This window comes from Sphaeramia orbicularis, chromosome 19 (assembly GCF_902148855.1).
Source record: "Sphaeramia orbicularis chromosome 19, fSphaOr1.1, whole genome shotgun sequence".
NCBI lineage: Eukaryota > Metazoa > Chordata > Actinopteri > Kurtiformes > Apogonidae > Sphaeramia > Sphaeramia orbicularis.
The window spans coordinates 3,426,253-3,451,172 of NC_043975.1; the positions used below are offsets into that span (position 1 = coordinate 3,426,253).

The 24,920-nt window shown below is 35.4% G+C and overlaps 1 pseudogene; it reads right to left on the reverse strand.

Moving 5' to 3' along the window:
* The window catches only part of LOC115410430 (ryanodine receptor 2-like), a 244,401-nt pseudogene that overhangs the window by 52,052 nt on the left and 167,429 nt on the right, over positions 1–24,920 (reverse strand).

A 24,920-nucleotide genomic window follows, 5' to 3' on the forward strand; every position in this document is an offset into this window, starting at 1 on the left:
ATTATCACCTTATTATCAATTTATTATCATTTTATCATCTTATTATCACTTTATTAACTTATTATCACCTTATTATCACTTTAACTTATTATCACCTTATTATCATTTTATTAACTTATTATCACTTTATTATCACCTTACCTCCGCCAGGAGGTTATGTTTTTGCCAGGGTTTTTGTTGTTTGTCTGTCTGTTGTTTGTCTGTCCGTTAGTGTGCAACATAACTCAAAAAATTATGGACAGATTTTGATGAAATTTTCAGGGTTTGTTGGAAATGGGATAAGGAAGAAATGATTAAATTTTGGTGGTGATCGGGGGTGGGGGGGTCCACGGGGGGGGCCCATTTCCAACAAACCCTGAAAATTTCATCAAAATCTGTCCATAACTTTTTGAGTTATGTTGCACACTAACGGACAGACGACAGACAAACAAACAAACAAACAAACAAACCCTGGCAAAAACATAACCTCCTTGGGGGCCCACAGGGGGGGCCACTGATCAACCTTGGCGGAGGTCTGCGCTCTCCGAGTGCTTCTAGTTATCACTTTATTAACTTATTATCACTTAGTATCACCTTATTATCACTTTATTAACATTATCACCTTATTATCAATTTATTATCCCTTTATCAACTTATTATTGTCACTTTACCATTTTATTATCACCTTATTATCACTTTATTATGATCGTATCTGCTTATTACCACCTTGTAATGTTATTATTTTCAACTAAATGTACATTTAATTAAACCACTTTTTCCATGACGGGTTCATGCTCTTTTGACAGTGAATATTTAAAGGTTCAATGCGTAATATTTAGTGACATCTAGTGGGTGATGCTGCAAATAGTAAAATACTCTTTTTTTATGCATAGTATTCATTACATATTGTCATTTAGTCACTTTCATCTTTTTTTTTACGTTTTACATTATTTTCATCTTTTATGTTTTGTATTGTTAAATTTTTCCAACATTTTCATGTATTGGTTTTTGTTTTTTTTTAAATGTTTTTTTTATTGTACATTGTTTTAAGGCATTTCCATCTTGTTACATTTTTTTCTTTTATTTTATGTAATTTTTTGGCTTTTTTTTAACTTACTTGTTTAACTTTTTGTTACTGTGTCATTTTTAAAGATAAAAATTAAAAAAAAAAATAGTCTAGTTTCTTCACTTCACATTTTTACTCTGGACCAAAATTCATCCTCTAACCTTTATTTATGACTTCTAATTATTTGACATTTATCTTGAAAATGTCAGACTCTTATTAAACTTTTTATTGTGGTTTTTGTTTTTGTCCTAACCCTGCTCTCCTTTCTTTTCTTTAAATATTCCTTTCAACAGACTGCAATAATTACAAATATTCTCCAAACAGGCGTCAATAACCCCTCATAATTATCCAGAAATACTTTCAAATGTGGTTTTAAAGGGATAAAGACCATCCTGGACTCTTCTGGGCTACAGAGTCCACAACCGGGTCACTGATTTCAACTGTGAGCGTTTGTAATAAATGTGTAAATACAGAAGGTTTTAACGGGCAAATCATAAGCACAGACACATGAGGAAATAAATGATAAAGCACTGAACAGCAGGTCGATACTGCTTACAACCGATAAACCAAAGAGATGGAAGAAAAATAGAAAATAAGACAACGCAGAATAACGAAGGGCTAAAAAAAGAAAAAAAAACAACTTCCATGGAATAAGAGTGAAAAACACAGTAAAAAGTGATGAATAAAAGGATTTTCTACGTCATTAATCAGCCAAAACATGCTGAAATCTGGGATTCCAGCCGCCATTTTTCCACTGATTTCATTTAGAACACATTCAAGCTGTTTCACCTGCTCCGGGAAAATCAGGTCAAATCCCCTGGTTTGGGTTCTTAAGGGTGGTGTTGAGTGGACGTTTCTATCGGTGTGACTTTAATCAGATGATGGGAGTATATTTCATATTATACAGAAGGTGAATCTTACCTGAGCCTTCCTCCGTCACCATCCCCCAGACCTTCAGCTTTATTCTGACGCTCAAAACGCATTTAGATCCAGAACGCTACAACAAAACCGAACCGTCAATGTGTTACGTGTGTTTCCTCTAAAAACCTGTTCAAATAAGACCATAAATCCACTGTATAGGAAACATTAATTATGTTTATTGACAGTTACAGAGGTGTATTACTGCTGGGGAAAACAAAAAAAAATAAGCAGTATCATGTACCAAAATACAATCTAACATAATCTAGTCAAGTTGTATCAACATACTAAATGATATGTCTACATATGTTGTAAATATGTACATAATCTGTAGAGTTTTACTAGTTAGTACAATTATTATTATTATTGTTTTATTGTTTGTCTTTTGCACTATCTATACACATTTTTTCCTTGCATTTCATTCTATTGTTGCTTCGACCACTGAATTTCCCCATTGTGGATCAATCAAGTCTCTAATCTAATCTAACATAATCTAGTCAAGTCTATCTTATCTAAAATATCTAGTCTAATCTAATCAACTCTATCTAGTCTATGTAAATAATATTGTCTAATCTGATCAAGCCTAATCTAATCTGTCTAAAATAAATAATCTAGCCTAATCTATTTAATCTAGTCTAATCTAATATTAATTGAATTGAATCAATGTAATCTAGTCTAAAATAATCTAGTCTAATCTAAAATAATAGTCTAATGTAATCTAAAATAATCGAATCTAATCTAATTTAATATAATCTAATGTAGTCAACTGAAACAAATCAAAGTAATTGTAATATAATCTAATCTAGTCTCATCTAATCTAAATAACAGTCTGATCTAATCTAAAATAATCTAATCTAGTCTAATCTAATCTAATCTAATCTAATCTAATGTAGTCTAGATCTACTCTAACTGAATCTAATCTAGTCTACTCTAATCTACTCTAATTGAATCTCGTCTAATCTACTGTAATTAGTTCGATCTAATCTAAAATATCTAATCTAATGTAATATAATCTAGTCTAATCTAATCTAGTCTGATCTAATCTAAAATAATCTAACCTAATGTAATACAAAATAGTCTAATCTAATCTAGTTTATCTAATCTCATCTAAAATAATCTAATCAGATCTAATCTAATCTAGTCTAATCTCATCTACTGTAATGTAATTCTACTATAATCTAATATTTTTCGCGTTATAATGTTAATCTTTCCCTGTTACATGCCACTGTTCTGACTATAATCTACTCTTTCATAACCCTTCCAGTATCCAAGTGAGTATATTATGCACACTTAGCACTTCATGTTATAGAAACTCATACTATTTGTCACAATTTGTTTTAAGGTTGCACTGATCCGACATTAGGATCAGATATCGGCTCCAATATCAAAATTTTAGCTGGATCGGGGATCTGTAAAAGCAACCGATCTGTATAACCGCTCCTTCCCCTTTGAATGTTTGTTCAGTTCATCTTCATACAGTCAATACGTGAGACGTTGTAACAGTTGTGTAACAGTGTTAATGGGTGTGTAACAGATGTGTAACAGTTGTGTAACGATGTGTATGGTGTGTAACAGATGTGTAACAGTTGTGTAACAGATGTGTAATGGGTGTGTAACAGATGTGTAACAGTTGTGTAACAGATGTGTAATGGGTGTGTAACAGATGTGTAACAGTGTGTAACAGATTGTGTAATGGGTGTGTAACAGTTGTGTAACCATTGTGTAACAGGTGTGTAACAGTTGTGTAACAGGTGTGTGTGAGATGTGGTAACAGTTGTGTAACCAGGTGTCTAACAGTTGTGTAACAGTGTGTAACAGGTGTGTAACAGTTGTGGTAACAGGTATGTAAATTACTGCAGGACTGCATCAGCCCAGCCAGACTCTGAAAGAAGCCCACGTCCTTCTTGTCTTGAGATAATCCAGCCATTTTCTGCCAAACAGAGGTTCCGTGTCAGTCTGTGGGAGGCGCCTCTCGTGGCCGTCAGCGGTACTACACCCACACATACACAGACTGTAGGTCAGTTCCAGTGTTACTGAGTGCAGTACTGCTGGACGGTGGAGTTCCCTCCGTCAGGATGGCGATGCCCAGCTTCAGAGTGGACGCCACCATCGGACCATCTCACCTGAACCAGAAAAAAAAAAACAGGAAACACATGCAGTTCTTCTGTCCTCGTTCTTTCCATCCCTCATCCACCCCTTTCTTTTTTTTTCCATCCTTCCTTCTTCCATTCCCTCTTTCTTCCTTCCTTCTTCCCTACCTTCTCCCCTTCCATCCCTCCTCCTTCCCTTCCTTCTTTCCTTCCATCGCTCCTCTGCTCCTTCCTTCCTTCATCCATCTTCCTCCCTTCCTTCTTTCTTTCCTCCTTCCATCGCTCCTCTGCTCCTTCCTTCTTTCCTTCTCTCCCTCCTTCTCCCCTTCCTTCTTTCCTTCCATCCTCCTCCTTCCTTTCCCTCTTTCCTTTCACCCCTTCTTTATTACCTTCCATCCCTCATCTACCCCTTCCTTCTTACCTTGCCTCTTTCCTTCCTTGCATCTTTTCTTTCTTTCTTCTTCTTTTTTCTTTCTTTCTTTCTTTCTTTCTTTCTTTCTTCTTCTTTCTTTCTTTCCTCCCCTTCCCTTCCACCTCCTCACCCGTCCTTTTTCTTTCCTCTTTCCTTCCAACCCCTTCCTTCCACCCCTTCCCTCCTTCCTTCCACACCTTTCATCCCTCCTCCACCCCTTTCCTTCTGTACCTTTCCGGCACTTTCTTCTTCTTCTTTCTTTTCTTTCTTTCTTTCTTTCTTTCTTTCTTTTCTTTCCCTTCCATCCCTCCTCCACCCCTCCTTTCTTTCTTTCCATCCTTCCTCCAGGCCCTTTCTTCTTTTCTTACATCCTTCCTCCCCCCTTCCTTCCTTCTTTCCTTCCATCCTTTCTCCTTCCCTTGGTTCCTTCTTTCTTTCCTTCCTTCTGTCAGTGCTTCACTTTCAGACTTCAGTGCATCTCTTTCTCTTCTGTTCGGTGTTGTTTTTGTAATTTTTTCTTCCACCTTTACTGGCGCTGATGGTTTGTAAAACCATCTCTGCAGCTCCGCGGTCGTGAAGTCGAGCCTGTTGATACAAACAGTTTCTGCTTCTCCATCTCCTTCTCCTGTTCACCGAGAAAAAACAAACAAACCAAAAAACCCACCAAACCACCCAACACGTCAGTCTGAAAATAAGACCCGCACGAAGATGGACGGATAGAAAGACCTACCTCAAAACTCTTCACCTCCTCGCCATCTTCATCCTCTTCATCGTGACAACTCTGACAAAACAAGAGACAGATTAAACATATAGAAGAACCGACCATCATCATCATCATCATTCATCATGAATAATTGAGAAGGTTCTTCAGGTCGTACCTTCGCCATGATGTCTGCATAGGCCATGTACAGGTTGTCTTCATCCAGTTTACTGTAACAAAACAGACACAAAACATCTACTAGTGACTGAAAATATGACATTAACATAAAATAAATGACTGTTAAAGGTGAATTTGATGAAAAATACAGCAGAAACCGGTCAATGTATGTTTACAAACCACTGATTTCTGTTTTTATGGTTTTTTTTTGTGACTAAAACTGTCTGTTTTAGTGAATAAAGAAAAACTAAAAAAGTCGCTAATGTGTTGCCCAAATTCAGGGTCGGGACCCAAAACAGGTCATGGAGCTGTTTTTATTGGGTCGCCAACTGTCAAAAGAAAATATACACAAATAATGTGTGGATTTATTTTATGAAATAAGACAGAAGCAGAGTTTATAAAAGATGAAGTTCCACAGGAGAAGGAAAAAGACAAAAATATGTAGAAGACACTACAAAACAAAAAAGCACAGAGGTCAGACGACAAAAATATATAAACTAAAGCAACAAAAGACATAAACATATACACTAAAGCGAAGAAAAAAAAAAATCTAAACGAGACAAGAAAAAATTACAATGAGGACACAAGACAAAAACAATATAAAACACAGCAAACAAAAACGAAGTGATCAACAAAAGACACCACAAAACAAAGTCAAGAAAATGCAACTATATAAAACAACATAAAAGATACAAGACAAAAGTGATGTAGAAGAGACGATGAGAAACTAATGCATTTACATATTTGCATTTTTTTTTTTTTACAGGGTTTGTTTTTTTTTTACTTGTATTTTATGCAGTCTTTGTCCAGAGGTTGAGTGTGACCTCTGACCCCTGGATCCAAAGGTCGGGTTCTGACCTCTGACCCCTGGGATCCAGAGGTGGAGTTCTGACCTCTGACCCCTGGGACCCAGAGGTGTGGTTCTGACCTCTGACCCCTGGGACCCAGAGGTGTGGTTCGGTCGGTACCCACCACTTCTCAGTCAGGGCGGTTCTGCTGAACAGCTGAATGAGCTGATGTAAGGGGTCGATGTGTTTCAGACTCTCCTCTTCCTCCGGCGGCTCCTGTTCTCCTGGTTTCTACCATTAAAACACAGTTTCACATCAGCACAAACCCATTCACAGGAAAATTACAGCTTCAGACACAATTCTGTTAGATTAGATCTGTGGTTTTCAGGTGGAACAGCCCTTTAACATCTACATGAACTGAAATGAAACATTCAAGACCCAGAACTATTCCTGTGGTGGAATTTTTCTCCACATTTAAACCTTTATTAAGTGAAATATCACCATTTATTTTAATATTAATATCAAAAGTTACGATGTAAAAACAGAAAAAAATAAAGAAAGTGACCTTTCAGCAAAATATTAACTGAACATAAAAACAATGTCTACATCAATATTTGTTTATGGCACTTATTTCTTATTCATTTTACTTTCTATTTTATTTGTTTTGTTGCCTATTTCCCATATATTCTTCCATTTTTTCAGTTTGAGGCTTATTTTGTTTGTTTTACTTAGTCTGTGATTTATTATTCATTTTAGTTCATTTCATTGATTACTTTGGCTGGTTTTTGCTCATTTTGTTGCTTATTTTATTCATTTTTACTTCATTTGATTTTTTTTTCACATGTATTATTTTGTAAATGTTTTATTGTTAATTTTGTTTATTATATAACATATATAAAAACAAGTGTGTCCATCCACTGTCATTGATCCAACTCTATGGGTTTTACTGGTGAATCAATGTTGTACAAGATGACAGTGTTTCCATGGTAACGACGTAGCCTCTGAACGTCCAAATGGGACATATCTGATGACCATGAAAAAATGAAGAACCTGTATTTTACACCAATAATACCACGCACCACATTTATGCCAAATCATTAGAAGAGAAGAAATGAGACTACCAAAGCCCATGTGTGTGGTGACACTGGGAAAGTGCATTTCTGTTGAATTATTGGCATGTATTGATAGAATTAGTGGATCAACAGGTATTAAACATTTACATCAGTAGATGTTTTGGGTTGCTTGGGCCTTGAGGGTAAAAACGAGCCACCGTGTATGAGCAACTGCAGAAGATCAAATTTTTTTCCTTTTTATTCTGATACATTTTTATTGCGTCTCATCTGTAGAACATCTGAACTCACAGCCAGGTCCTCGATGAGTTATCCTCGAAGTAGTGCTCCTCAGCCTCGATCCAGGACTTCTCGTATCCCTGTAGGAACAGGTTCACAGCCCGGTGTCTGGAAACGAAACACAAACACAAACCGTCCAGTTCAGACTCAAACCATCAACCTCTACATGTGTGTGTCTGTCTGTTATAACTACAGACGTCGTACCTGGGTAAGTTGTAGAGCGGCGCCATCCTGAAACACGCCACCACCGCTCGCTTCCTCTGTTTGGACAGAAGTTTATGCCACACCGCCTTCTTACTGCGCTGAGGATGTTCAACCTGGAAAACACAACGAAACCATGAGGAAAAATAGGGACTATGGTCTTAATTTTGTGATGTTTTTTATCAGTAACAATTGAATAAAATAAGCAAAATGAAGCAAAACCGAACAAAATCATTTGAACCAAAGAAAAAAAATCAACAAATTAAACAAAATAAGCAAAATACCAACAAAATGAATAAAATAATGAACAAATTAACAAAATAGTCAATAAAAATGCACAAAAAAACAGCAACAAATGACAAAACAAAATGAACACAAATGAACAAAACAAACATTGGTTATTGAATTATACAATATTGAACATTGATTATTGAAAGAAAATGAACAATCCAATCAGCAAACTGAACAAAATAATCAACAAAATGACTGAAAATTACCACAATAATCTGTTTTTATTCAACTTGTGTCAAATATTTCTAAAAATAAAACCCAAAAAATAAAGATAAAGGTGGAATAATACTTTTCCATTGGACTGTACGTTCTTTAATCATCACAGTCACAAACAGCCAACTTCTTCTTCTTGTGTTGAAGTGAGGGCAGACTCGATGCTACACTGACTCTCTACTCACTCTACTGGTACAAAGTGGTATTACAGGTCTAGTGCTAGCTGCTTAGCATGTTAAATGAAAACCATTAACATCTTTAACACAATTCATCACTGTTCTTTTCCTCATATTCTGATGATAATGACAATAAAGATTAAATATTACAAAACCTCTTGTCATTTTCCTTAAACCCACCTGATCTAAATGGAAGAGGACGTGGGCGATGTCCAGGACTCTCTCCACTATCTTTTCTGGGTCTGACGAGTCGTCGTAGTGGTTTGGGAGGTCCCTGTACAGAGCCATCTGCCAGCGGATCGCCGGGTCCTCCAACTGTACGACAAACGCACAACAAGGCACACAAACCGATTAGAAACACTGAGTCACAATGTAAAATAGTACAAAGATCAGATCAGTCTTTATCCTTCATTTCACTGGTTCAACAAGAAAAAACCTCCAGAACAAAAGTGTAAAATTTTACTGAGTTTGAGTCACTAATAAATATAGAGTCAGTCTAAACGTTGGAGGTATTTTCACAGAGACAGTCTATGAAATTATATAATATGAAATAATGAGAATTAACCTGGTTCTAGACCTGGTTCTGGGCCTGTTTCTAGACCTAGTTCTGTACCCGGTTCCAGGCCCGGTGTTAACCTAGCTCAAGAAATGGTTCTAGACCTGGTTCCACACCCGGTTCTAAACCTGGTTCCAGACCCGTTTTTAGACCTAGTTCCAGATCTGGTTCTAGACCTGGTTCCAGAACTGGTTTTAGACCTAATTCCAGACCTGGTTCTAGACTTGACTCTAGACCTGGTTCCACACCTTGTTTTTTGACCTGTTTCTAGAGTCAGTTCCAGACCTGGTTCTAGACCTGGTTCCAGCACACCTGGTTTTAAACCTAGTTCCAGACCTTGTTCTAAAACTGGTTCTAGACTTGATTTAGACATGGTTCCAGACCTAGTCCCAGACCTTGGTTCATGGTTCTCCTACCTTTCCCTGCAGATGCAGGTTGTTCCTGATGATCTCCCGGACTTCATCCTCTGTGTCCTTTCTGTTCACAAAATAAATATTTATTAGAGACATTGTTGCTGCTGTGTTTTAGCGATGTTCTGGTGTGTTCTACCTGAGTGAAGTGGTGTTCTGGTGTGGTTCTAACAGTGTCCTGTTGTGTTCTACCTGAGTGAAGCGGTGTCTGTTGTGTTCTAGTGTGTTCTAGTGGTGTTCTGTTGGGTTTCTACCTGAGTGAAGCGGTGTTCTGGTGTGTTCTAGTGTGTTCTAGTGGTGTTCTGTTTGGGTTCTACCTGAGTGAAGTGGTGTTCTGGTGTGTTCTAGCAGTGTTCTGGTGTGTTCTAGCGGTGTCCTAGTGTATTCTAGTGGTGTTCTGTTAGGTTCTATCTGAGTGAAGAGGTGTTCTGGTGTGTTCTAGCGGTGTCCTAGTGTATTCTAGGGTGTTCTGATGTGTTCTACCTGGGTGAAGCGGTTCTTGGCCAGGGTGATGAGCTCCTGTTCTCCGGGGGCGCAGATGTTCAGTCCGACAGGAAGCAGCCGTTTCAGCGTCGCTACGATCAGACTGGTCTGCATTGAGTAGCGGTCGCCTTTTCGCTTCATCTTCTTTCTCTCCTGGTCTGAGACGATGCCCTGAGACGGAGAACGGATGGAAGAAGAACCAGGATTTACCACGTTCTCATTTATATTTAACAGTATATAGTAATAATCGTTTGTACTTCGAATGAACAAAAATGAATATAAAAAAAATAAACAAAATAACAAAAATAACTAAATAATCAACAAAATGAACAAAACAATCAACAAAATAAACAAAAGAATCAACAAAAATTAACAAAATAACCAAGAAAAATAACAAAATAATCAATAAAATATTCAAAATAATCAATAAAATAAACAAAAGAATCAACCAAATGAACAAAATAACCAAGAAAAAAGAACAAAGACTCAATAAAATGAACAAAAATGAACAAAATATTTAACAAAATCAACAACAAAATGAACAAAATAATAAAAAAAAGTAAACTAAATAACCAACAAAATGAAGAAAAAATTTTAAAAATGAACAAAATAGTAATATTAGTTTTCTTCTTGAAATGAACATTAAAAACACACACAGAACGTGATAATAACCTCTGAATATAAACTTTAAACCTGTTTCTGTCTCTTACCTTCGACATCTTACACTTAGGGTCGGTGATGAGGAACGACATGTTGTTGATTTCATTCTGGACCACGAAGTTCTGCTCTTCTCTCTTGAAGTTCTGCAGGAACAAGACAACATCCATTAAACCAAAAAGAAAAAAAAAACATGGACTGGGTTTTATTTATCTCAGTAGGCTTCAATATTCAACACATTCAGCCAAGAAACGACATGAAGGAAAATATGTTTAACATTCACTGTCAATTTGGGGAAAAAAAATCCTTTTATTATCAGGGGGAGGGGGTAATATTCATAGAAAAAACTTACATTTTTTCAAGACTTAAATAGTTAATGATGAGAAGAAAAATGAATATTCTCTGAGAATAAAGCCGCACATTGAAATAAACAGGTAAACGCATTTTAGATCTGAGTTTATAGATGAATGTTTAATAAATCATATGTTATTGCATTTATATTAACTAGTTTTTGTGTTTTTATGAGGCACTGTGTAACTGAATAGCTGAGTAACAAAATAATACACAAAATAAAAATAATTGACAAAATGAACAAAAATGACTAAAATAATCAACTAAATGAACAAAATAACCAACAAAAGAAAAATATAGTCAACTAAATAAACAAAATAATTAACAAATTACCAAAATAATCAACAAATGAACAAAAAAACAATAAATAATAACAAAATGATCAATAAAAATCAACAATAAGAAAAACATACTCAACTAAATGAACAAAATGACCAAACAATCACAAAAGGAACAAATTTAAAAATTAACAAAATAACCCAAAAAAAAGAAAAATAGCCAACTAAATAAACAAAAAATGCACAAAATGAACAAAATAACCAACAAAAAGAACAGAATAATCCCAAAATGAACAAAAATGAACAAATAATCAACAAAATGAACAAATAATCAACAAAATAACAAAACCTGAACAATATAATCAACAAAACAACAAAATGTTGAACAAAATAATTTTTAAAAATGAACAAAATAATCAACAAATGAACAAAATAACAACAGAAAGAAATATAGAATCAACTAAATAAACCAAATAATGGGCAAATGAACAAAAAAACAAAATAACAAAACAACAAAATAATCCCTATCGGTCTGTTTTAAGCCGATACGTTTTCTTTTCCTAACCCTGACTGTGGGTGTGAACCGGTTCTAAAACCCATAGAAGGTTGGTGTTTTTCCTCACGTGGGATTTGGCCCAGAAGATGAAGACCTCGGCTACCATCCGAACAGTTCCTCGGCCTCCGGGTTGGACTCTTTGAGCCATCGGGCCCTGGACGGTCGGAGATAAAACCACAGCGTTCATGTGGGTGGAAGGAGTGGGAGGAGCTAATGGCCTCGGTGGGGTATCCATACCTGTTGTAGTCCACGAAGCGGATCAGCAGAGGGTAGAATGCGTACAGGTCTCGGACCAGGATGGTGAACTGGTCCATGATGAGCAGCTCGGTCTCAGACATCTCCCCCCTCCCCTCGGCTTTACTGTGTTCCTCGTCCATCAGAACCACGCGGCTTTCTGGAAACGCAAGGATTCAGCTCAGAGAGGACGAATACTGCATCAACATCAGCAGAAGACGTACGATTACACAATTATCCTCAAAAGAACCTCGACAAAACCAAAAAGCATCAACAAAATGAACAAAAATGAACAAAATAATCAAACTAAATGAACAAAAATGAATGAAATCATTAACAAAATGAACAATATAATCAACAAAATGAACAAAAATGAACAAAATAATCAACAAATGAACACAATAATCACAAAATGAACAAAAATGAATTAAATAATCAAAAAATGAACAAATAACCCGCCAAATGAACAAAAATGAACAAAATGATCAACAAAACAAAAAATGAACAAAATAACCAGCAAAATGAACAAAAATGAATATAATAAACAAAATAAAATAATGAGCAACAAGAACAAAATAATTAACAAATGAACAAATAACCAAAACAATCATAAAAATGAAGTCATCAACAAAATGAGCATAATAACAAGCAAAAAGAACAGAAATATTCAACAAAATGAACAAAATCAACAAAATCAACAAAATAATGACCAACAAGAACAAAATAATTAACAAAATGAACAAATAACCAAAACAATCATAAAAATGTAGTCATCAACAAAATGAACATAATAACAAGCAAAAAGAACAAATATATTCACCAAAATGAACAAAAATCAACAAAATCAACAAAATAATGAGCAACAAGAAACAAAATAATTAACAAAATGAACAAATAAGCAAGAAAGGCACAAAAATATTCAACAAAATGAACAAAAATGACAAAATAAACAAAATAACCCACAAAAGAACATCATAATCAAAAAAGAACAAAATAAACAACATAATAAACATAAAGAGCAAAATAACCAACATGAAAAAAAATTACAAAATAATCAAAAAAATTTGCCTGTTTTAAACCAATATGCTTTTTTTTCCTAAATTTGACCAAATTGTTTTGTTCCCTAAAAGTGTAGAAAATGCAACTAACAAATAATAAATATTGGAAAATATATTGTACCTGAAACATAGTAGTAGAAGAAGAAGTAGAAGAAGAATCAGAAGAAGAAGAAGAACAAAACCAACCATAACATTAACCAGACTCTACAGAGTAAACACAGATCACAGGTTTTCCTTCTACTCAGTCATAAACACTCTTTACCTTCTTCAGTTTCTCCATCAGAGGCAGGAAGTGGGTCTTGAGCAGCTCAGGTTTGGCCTTACTGATGATTGGCTGCGAGAAGACTGAGAGCAGACACATGATTGGCCGGTTAGACTTAGGTCTGACAGAGATCACACACACACACACACACACACACACTTACCAGCCAGTCTCTTCATCCAGGCACCCTCGTCGATGCCCAGGTTGTTGTAGATGATCTTCAGGATGTTCCCCAGCAGCGTGTTCATGTGTTCAGATGTGACGGACGTGCAGCAGCCTTCTGTGGCCTTCTGTGGGGTACTCTCAGGTCCGTGTTCCCACCAGTGGGACATGTAGTTACACAACATGGGCAACACAACCTGCAGGAAATAAAGACAAACACATATGTACACTGTTAACACCATGAGGACTACCGTTTGAACAGGACGATTTAGGGTGTTTCTGCAATAAAGTGTCAGAAAAGGACTTCTTCTGAGCTTTTTTCAGGAAGCTCTTAACTTTAAATATCTGTCCATTAATTATCATTATTAGAAGAAGTAGTAGAGAGAGAAGAAGAAGGAAGAAGAACTAGAGGAGTGTGTTTCAGTAAATAATAAAAACTGACTTGATTTTTTAAAAAAAAATCATATTTATTATATAAAACTACTGTAAATGTTTATAATGAAACTTTATGGAATTACAGAAATAAACTTTTAACTATTTTCCATGTTTTCATACATTTGAGTTTATCTTTGTTGAGTTTTTTTTTATTTTATTTTATTGTGTTCGTATGTATCTGTTTGCTGTTTAATGTGGACCATGAGTCTGAAATAAAGCTTATCTATCTATCTAGATTATTCTGTGTCCATGTTCTTCTTATTAATTTTAATTTTTTCTAGTCATTTTGATCCTGTGCGATAGTATCTGTTCACTTTCTGTCTAGTTCTACAATACAGATTAAAACAGTGGAAAAAAAGGCACATTTTTAAAACTAGAATTCACCACTAAAATGCTGCTAAAAGTAATAAAATCTTCCATGTCCTCTTACCGACTACACTGTACTGCTCTAAGCCCCGTCCACTTCCACCCCTCTCCTCAGCCAATACAGATCTCTACCCCAATCTCGGATAAAAGATGATGTTTGGATTTTGTCAATAATCAGTCATTTGAATGCATATAAATATACATGTATTTATATAATATGTACAGCTGATTCAGCAAGATTCAAGATTCAAAGCATTTTAACACTATGTGTACAGTAAAGGAACAGGTTTCCCTTTACAATGAAAATCTTACTTTGACATCAACACTGAATGAGAAGGGAATTTAAGATGTATAAAATAGAAAGAGAATAATTTAACTAGGAAGAATGAAAATAAAATATAAACTACTATTACTACTAATTACTATTACCCTTGAAATTCAGATTTTATCTCAAGGGACTTCCTGGTTAAATAAAGGTTAAAATAGTCAATTACCAAGAGAAAAAAAATATTACATAAATATGTAATGTATGGGTGTCAGTATGATATATGTGCAATTACTGAATATAAGGTGTATAAACAATATCACAGTTATAACTACACAAACTGGAAAAATACAGGAAAAAAGTCAAAAAGGTGAAAAAAGGAGGGGAACTTGACAAAAACATGTCAAAACACACTAGTAGAACACTCCAAAACAACACTATCACTATTATATACAATTATTCACATGAATTCACTATTTAAACACCACTAAAACGTTGCTAAAAGTAATACAAATCATCCATCTCTCTCTCACCGACTGCACTCTGCTGCTCTATGCTCCACCCACTTCCACCCCTCCCCCTCAGCCAATGCAGACCTCTACCCTTAGTGTTACAGCCCAATAGAAAAACCCAAACTCAGATTTAGATGATGTTTGGATGTTGTCAATAATAGTGTATACAGACTGAACTCCTGAATATGAGTCTGTGTTCATTATGTGTTTATTGTGGTGTCATTGTTGTGTATATTTTAATAAATGACTGATTCGTTGCGGTCGTACCTCCATGACGTGGGGCATCTGGGTGTACCTCATACCGGACTCTGCCAACTCCATGATCTCCTCCAGAGACTTCTCTAAGTTTGGGATCAGAGGACAAACCTCGCTGACCTGACCCTGAAGACCTAGAGCTGGAAGAACGAAGAACAATGAAAACAGCATTATTATATTTTAACAGAAGGATAAAACATTTAGGAAGAAGCATCAACGCAAAACCACAGTTACAATCACATCCTGGTAGATAACAATGAGCCTCATGTACAAACATTCTCCTAAATTAGTCTTATATTTAAAAGAAAAATTAAAGGAATAAACCAAACATTTTTACCTGGTGTGATGAACCTGTCTTTATTTAAAAAGAATGGGCGTGGTCAATTGGCATATGTGACCACACCCACTAAAGACCATAAAAGGACAGGTGCTGTGCCGTGTGCAAACAGCTGACTTGGGATAAGGTGAGGTAAGATAAGGTAAGATAAGATGCTTCAAATACAATAGAAAGATTGAAAAAAAAAAAAAAAACAATTTATATATATATTATATATATATATATATATATATATTATATATATTAATAATATATATATTTATATTTATATTTATATACACACATTTCTGGCTAAAGAGACTAAAAATGACATAAATAATAATAAAATAATAATAATAATATTAGTATTTGCTTGTTTTATTATCTTTACTAATATTCGCTTAATTTCTTTGTTGTATGTTGCTGCTGTTACCTGTGATATGTCCCCACAGTGGGATAAAATCTTGTCTTATCTTATCTTATCTTATCTTATACTTAAGGACACAGTGGAAATGAATAAGATAAGATAAGATAAGCCTTTACTGATCCCAAAAGGGAGAAATTTGAATATTTAAAAACGTATTTTTTTCACTGTAAGTCGGGGGGTTATAGTGTTTTTTCCTTTCTTAGAAAATCTAAAAGGATTTAAGTTATAGCAAAATATTTTTCAACCACTAATTTAATAATCAATCGCAGAAATTCCCTTAAAACCTAAAATATTCTGATAATAATCTGATAATAATCTGTTTCTGTGTTCCTTCCTGGGCTGTGATAGTTTTATCTTATCTTGGTAAAATACACTATAATCTTAAAAATCGTAAATTCTTACCTGGAGTAAGAACAAAAATAAGACAACACTGGTGAATCTCATAAATCTAGGGGTGGAATGTGTACGATATGAACATAAACCAGAGTAAATGTGTTCGTCTGTGGTTTTTTCCATGAGCTCTGTTAATTTGAAGGTGTGGGTGGTCAGTACCTGTGCGGTCTTTACAGGCTTTGCTGTTGTAGATGGAGAAGCTGTTGAATTTGTTGAGGTGAGGCTCCAGGAAGGCCACGGGAAACGCAGCGGAGAAGGCGGCCAAACACTTCCCTAAAGCCGGGCGCTGTCTGGAAAACAACCAACCACCAGTTAGTGAAAGGCACAAACAAACATCTGTTCAAATCTGACAGAAGGATTAGAAAATAAAGATGATCCAGGTGGGTTAAGGGCATCATTTATGTACTCTAGTTCATTTAATCTACACCTGTGGACACATTAAAGCACTCCTAGACTGTACATAACACCACATATATTAAATCCAAAAAACTACACAGTCTAAAATGCAACATATCAACATGGGACACAGAAATTCATCAACCCTCTGTCATTCCACCCATAGAGGTCCAAAAGCACATAATATGTGCACCGCCGTGGTAATGTCACAATGTTTTTTTATATAGTTTGTTTTTAACTTTTTCTTACTTTTTTTTGTATTTCATCAATTTGAGCCATAAACAAAAATACCAAATACTTAATTATTGTCATATTTTTAACCCTTGAAATGTTTGTAATGTAACCAACCATATGTTTGATGCAAAAACACAATTTATTATTATTTGTTTAATGTACTACATAAAAATTGGATTATCTATTTTTAAATTTTTCATCCTGGCATATGTCAATGATTAACACCAACATTGGTTAATATGCAATTATTCTTTTTGTACTAGGTCAAATGTTAAGTGCTTAAATGTATCAGTGTGCATTTTGTACTCACTTGGCAGAGAGGTGTTAGTGTAGGAATTTAACATTGTTTATAATCGGCTGATTTTAGTGGATGGATCAGAATTTGAAAAAAATTAAGCAAAAATTAACAACTTTTGAATTCTGACCTAAAACAAATTGTGAAAAATAATATAACCTTTCATAGCATGAAGTGCATAATGTGAATAATAATAATATTTATATATATTATTATTTATAATAACTAGCGGCATTGTACCCATGGTGCCAAAATGCCCTCCTGTGGTGCAATGGCGGCATTGCACCCAAACCCCCTCCTGTGCTGCAACATCGATCGGACGGACACAAAACGTGCATTATAGTAGGATAATAATAATAATAGTAGTAATAATAATAATAATAATAATGTGGATACTGAAAGGTAAACAAAACACAATAAAATGCCCTTCAAAATAATAAAATCAGTGCCTTCAGACATATTTTCAGTTTCCTTTTACATAAACAAACCATCTAATGTTTTCCTTTGTCTAAATGAACATTTCAGGGTTTAATAAAATACACTGTAGCAACCAATAACATAATATTTACATAATTTTATATCTAATTAAGCAAATGATGTAATAACTTTAACTTACTAATAACTTGGCTGGTTATGACATTATTGGCCTGGCATTTAAAAAAATCCTTTGAAAATGTAATAACTGCAGCTGATAATGTACTACATAAATAGCACTGCATCTCTTGGAAACAAAAGATGTTTTCTGCAGTTTGTTTATCAAAAATACATACAGTGGATGGAACAGTTGTCAACAACCAATTATGTCTTGACATTTTACACCAGTTACACTCATTTTTTGCTTTAACATGTGAAAACATCTGTTCTGTCTGTCAGGAAATACTCTATTAGACCTGCTGAATATTTAACCACATTTATATTTACAGACACACTAACTACACACAGTATGAACAGTACAATAATAGTGAAATGGCGGCCCCCGCTGTGCATCATACTCTACCTTTCTACATAGATGCTTTGTTGGTTCCCAGTAAGTAGAGGCTGTTGAGGATTCTGTAGCAGGAAACTTGAACGTCATCCACTGAGAAACACACCAGGACACACAAATATTAACATTTTACATCAAATATAGTGTTTATGGTTTAGGAAACAATTATTATATTATGTTTTCAGACTCTTTATTTTTGGAGTCAAACTGTATTGGAAATTAAAACCTCCAGAAAAATGAGCTTTTATCATCCATTATTTTTGTAAAATAACTATCATCAATGTTAAATTTGATCAGATTAGATAGAACTTTATTAATCCCTTAAGCAGATCCTTCAGAAAAGTTAGGTTCTATTAGGCGCAAAACACAGAATAGATATATATAAGCAATATTATATGTAATATTTCTTATATTTGTCTTATATAAATGTATATAAGATGCACAGAAAAGAAAACAGGAATAATAATGGCTCTAAAAATGGTAGTGAAACAGGAAATTGGACATTAGACATAGTATTAGTACAAATAAATATTAAAGTAGTAATAACAATAATAATAATAATAAAGTAATTATGTTAGATTATATAGCATGCACAATATGTATATGTATATATATATATATATATATAGTTAAGTATTTAGTATTTATTTATTTGCACATCACAAACAAGAAAAAAAAATCATGCAAATAACACCATTGTGCAGGAGAGGACAGAAACCAAAAAAGGCTTATATTAATGCCTCCCCAGAAATAAACAATGCACAAAAAAGAAATAAAGAATAAAAATACGATATAACTGAAATAATAATAAAAGTAAAAAATAAAAATACAAATCAAATGATAAAAAGCCTTACATTTTTTGGTTTTAATAGCAGAACGAACTAATGATAATTAAGTGATGATAATAATAATAAAACAGCTATTTATACATTAAAATTCTACAGAAAAATGACAGTTGGTTTCATAGTTTATTCCAAAGCTGTGAGTTTTTATGTGGGTTTTTTTGTGGTTATATTTTGTATTTTAACTCTGTTATACACTGATAATGAATCTGACTCTTCTTCTTTCCACCAGGCTGAGTGTCGTCATGGTTACTTACGTATGAGGTCTTCTCCGAACATGTTCTGTCCGATGTGTTCGAACAGCGAGCTGAGGACAGGCAGGAGGGCGAAGGTGGTGTAGTTGATGATCTGGGTGACGCCTCGCGGCTGCTCTCGGCTGTGGGTGAACTGACCCAGCTTCAGGTTCTCCTGCGTCTTCTCCAGATCCTCGGCGGCGCTGTCGAAGTACGACCTCAGCGCCGCCTTCACCGACTCCAGGCCGGTCTTCATCACCGTCCTGGGAAAAAAAAACACTTCCAGTGTCCCTGTATGTCAGCGTCATGTTCTATCTGAATCAGTCCCAGTTGAATGTGTGAGGCTGTCAGGTTCTGTTCTATGTTCCAGTCCTATGGTCTGGATCCAGATCACTGCACTAATATAAGTGGGTGGCACTTTCACTGGAGGAGAACTCAACAAAGGCTATGTTCACACAGCAGGTCTTAATGCACAATTCAGATTTTTTGGTGAAATCGGATTTTTTTTTGTGTGTGCTTGTTCATATTACACATTAAATGCGACTTTTATCAGTTTTGAGTCTGAACTGAATGCGACCCTGAAGTGACCCGCATGCGCAAAAGAGGTCCTGACGTAATACGTGACCACGCAGGCATGCACTGTGTTTACAGAAGTAAATATGGAGGGACGCAGAATTGTGACGTCTGTCGAATTTTAATGACATAAAGGTCGGATAAATGTGACCTGGCCATTCAGACTGAAGTTGCATTGCAATTTATCAGATACGTATCGGATTTAGGACCACATATGAAAGTGGCCTGAGTCGGATCTGAAAAAATTGGGTTTAACGAATCAGATACAGGTCACATATAGGCAAAAAAATCGGATTTGGGCTACATTTACCTGTAGCCTGAACATAGACTAATTCAATCAAAGTCCATATGTGACTTCTATCAGTGACCAACAGTAACTATATTATTACCTCTAACCATTTACATGTTATAAACCATCAAAATATGGACCATTAGAAGTAAAGGCAATTTTCTGTAATATTTTTAAAAAATTCATAACAAATTCAAAATCTAAATTTCTCAATTCTTTAAACAAACTTGGTAGACCTTACCCCAAAGAACAAATTGATTCTGGCTGACGGTTTTGAGGAAGAAGTTTCTAGAAATCTGGACATAGATGACCTGGGGTTTAACCTTTCAAGGTCAAAGGTCATGGCACCAAATGAAAGCCCATATGTGACTTCCTATCTATTGCCAATAGTAAATATATCAATATCTTCAATGGTTTTCAAGTTATAGCACTTTGACATTTGTCCTATTATAAACCAATGGGGATTTTTTTTAAATTTCAAAAATTCATAAAAAAAATCAAAAATCAATATTTCCCAATTCTGTGAACAAACTTGACATACCTTACCCTAAAGATGTTCCACAACAAATATCACATTATTGTGACTGATGGTTACGGAGAAGAAGATTCTTGAAAAATTGTTTACAGACGGACAACAGATGGAACAACTGATACCAATAGTCCATCAGACCCATGCCGTTGGACTAAAAAATGATGATGATGATGATGATGCATGTTTTTCTGACCTGGCGTCCAGACTTTGGCCCAGAATCTGCAGACAGTTGACTATAGACGTTGCGTTGTTACCTAGAAATCACATAAAATTAGAATATTACCAGAAAAGCCCTGGTGTCTACTGTCAGAGATAAATAAAAACACACTAAACAATACAGAACAACAGTGAGAAGAACCACAAGAACCACACAGAGAACAGCAGCGTCATATTCAAAGGGAAAAGATGTTCTAGGACAGCTGAATAGAATGTTCAGGTCTGTCATCGTTGTTGATACCAGGACGGTTTGTGTTCAGAGGGGGAACATCTTTTAACTTTGACAGTCATGAACACAAGTTTCACAGCAAACATCGACAAAGTCATGCATCCATGCACACACCACACACACACACACACACACACACACACACACACACACACTTGAATGGGACTGAACCCCTCATCTTCATCCTTTCCCTCAGTTTCCGTCAGTACATTTATGACTCAATACTTTAACCCTTTTAAGACGATTGTGTCACATTTTTTCATCCACCGTTATTCAAATGACTGTTTATGCTAATGACAGAATTCAAACGTCATGTTTTATGTGACATTAGGTTCTTTCTGATAGTCTGTGACACATTAGGGTACAGGTCTGCACTGGCTGGGGGAGAGGTGGAAGTGGGTGGAGCTTAGAGCAGCAGAGTGCAGTCAGTGAGAGAGAGATGGAAGATTTTTGTGACTTTTAGCTGTATTTTAGCTGTGAATTCTTGTAATAATTGTCTACAGGGTTCCTACAGGTTTCTACAAGTTAAATTCAAGACTTGATAAGACTTTTTTAAGACTACTTAGAACTTTGTGTTAGAAATTGGTGAGTCCTTGAATTTCTGAAGAGGATTTACTCCAACACCTTGATTCCCACCGTTCCAAGTCATTTACCATCAGGGGCTGCACAGTTAGCACTAACTGGTTCCTGATTTCAGTATAAATTGTCGTGTTGGAACAGGTGGAGCTGAGTCGACTAACGTTACTGTTCTTACAGCTTGGACACATTTAAACACAACACAACAAACAAGTTTATGGCAACATAACTGAAGACTTACCATATCAAATTTAAGGACTTTTTTATGGTATTAAATGCAGATTTGTAAATTCAAGACTTTTTCAGACCCTGTAGGAACTCTGTGTACACAGTATAACAGTGACAGTGCTGTTTTGGAGTGTTCTACTAGTGTGCTTTGCTGAGTTTTTGTCGAGTTTCGCTCTTTTTTCACCTTTTTTCCACTGTTTTTATCTGTATTTTGTTTCTATGTTTGTTTAGTTCATTGGGGCTCTGTCTACAACTAGACAGAAAGTCAACACAGATTACCAAACAGGATAAAAATTACTAGAAAGAGCTAAAAATAAGAAGAACATGATGGACAGAATGATCTAGAAAAACTAAAATGTTTGAAAACATGCAAAAAAGCTTAGTTTATTTCTATAATTTCAAAGTTTCATTATGAACATTTACAGTTATTTTTCATAATTTATTATTTTTTTACATTAAAAAAAAAATCAACACACTTTTTAAAGAATTTTACATATAATAATGATAATCAATGGCCAGATATTGAAAGTTAGGTTCTTCCTGAAAAAGTACAAAAGAATCCTACGATTATATGTGTATGTATAAATGTATGTATGTGTATACAGATGTATTGGTGTGTGTGTGTGAAAATAAATAAATAAATACATAAATAAAGAGTAATGTAAAAGGAAGAGGGAGATAGATATATTATTAATATTTTATGGAGAAGGGGTGGGATTAAATGAGTTGCACTTCTTCCCACCCCTTTCCAGGCATGTAAATGAAACTACTGTGCTGTTCTTGATTGATGATTTTCGTATTATTATGTTTTACTTGTTTTCATATATGTTAAATTTCTTTGCATGTTCGGAATAAATCACTAAATCAAATCAAGAATTGGCAAAAAAGACATTTTCTGACACTTTTATTGTAAAAACAACATAAAGAAATGTAGGCCTGTTATAATGGGAGTCCTTTAAAGGGTTAACCTCAGCTAAAGTCGTACGTCACTCCAGGAAACCATGATGATGAACCAAACTGACTGTAGTGGATGAAAACACACCCATATGATCATGTTCATTTACAGATTTTCTGAAAATGTTGTAAAAATTTGCAGGACATTTGAATGGAAACGCACTTACAGAGAGAAAATGAAACTAAATGTAGTCACGAGAAGCTGCGACATAGAAGGAGCTACGAAATGGAACAGGTTTTGTCGACTCCGGTCCATATTTTCCATCTAAAAATGTGGCGAATTCTGGAAAACCCCAGGCTGAACCCTCTCATGCTGCTGAAACCATCGTCCTTTTCACGACAAACAGTGGAAGAATCAAACTGTCCTTACCAAATAACGATATCCTATGTCTGACAAGAACTCCAAGTTTGCAGAAAAGACTGAAACGAGGAAATTAAAGAAGAGAAGAAGTGGAGGAGAGGAAGGAAATCAAATAAGTGAAACCCAGGTGAAATCAGAGAGAGGCTGAGAGACACAGATCCTTTAAATAGACAGAGCCCAGACCATCTAATATACAAAACTGGGGTACATCATGAACTGAACCTACTGGAAAATGTAAAAAATATCCAAAAATGAAGTCAACCTCACCTGGTCACCATCTCCTTCTCTTTGTTGGAGGCGTGGCCACCACTGCTGATTGGGTGGATGGCTGTGGACAGGAAGTACAGCCGGTGGTTTTTAAAGTACTGATCCACCAACGGCAAGACCACTGAGGTAAAAACATATCATTACAGACTGTTGATGTTCTACCAAAGACCAAACCAACAAATACTACAGCTGCGATAAAAGAGTCACTAAAATACTAACTCCTTTTTAAAGATTTAGAGCAGTTTTTCTAAAGGATGCAAGTTTTATGGGGGCTCGTCCGGGATCACTGACCAATTCCCTGCGTAATTGAAATAAATTGGCTGAGTGATCGGCCTCCTGGATGAGAGGTTTTTACCCAGAATGCCCTAGTAAAACAACAGTCATGACACTTCACGTAGCACATCCCAGTAACAAGACGTGGACTGACAGCTGGCAAGTCACGTCAATAGGTGAGGCCCAATCAGAAGACGGAGTGAGATGACGTTGCGAAGTCCAACCCATTTGTTTGGGGTGGAGACACCCAAGAAGATAACTGCCCACCACACCTGGAATTTGGGGCTTTTTGACTCTAGTTCCTGTGGGAGCTCTTGTCCAGAGAGACCAGCGCTGGCTTTTATATTTCATATGTGATCCGAATAAATTCTTAAACTGAGACCAAGTGCATCCTGAACTCGTCTTTGGAGCTTCCAATCAACGAACACGAAAAATCCGTACAAATTTAACAGATCTGTCATACAGCTAAAATTATTACTTTACTCTTGTAATAGTAGGACTTTGCTTGGAGTTTATTCTCATAATACAAGGACTTTATTCTTGTAATACAATAACTTTATTCTTGTAATATTAGGGCAGATAAACTACATTTTTGCAGTTTAACGACTACACTTTTCATGATCTAACTTCTCTGTTGGAATAGGATAACTTCACTCATGTAATATATTGAGTTTATTATCTGGAAAAACATTCAGACTTCTGGGAATATCATCGTTTTCCATAGTTGAACTAAATAACTAAATAAGGTGATTCTGACCTTTCCAAAGAACTTGATCTGCTGTTCATGGGGAATCTTCTCTCCTTTTGGTCTCGTTCCCACATCTTCATGTGAAAAAAAATAAAAGACAGGGAGGTCACATAAAGTTTTGGCACTGAAGTTGAAGTAAAAGGTGATTTTTAGCATTTTTATAGTATTTATATTGTTTTATGGAAGTGAAAAGATACTACAGAGGACTGGTTGAGAAGGTTTGTCTAGACTGGATAATAAATCTGTCAGTTCCTAAAAATCAGTGTAATATGAGCGGCTTATGACTGTGTTAGTGTCCGTAGATGTTCATGGACTGGTCTGGTGAGGGTTTCAGATGCTGGACACTAGTTGAA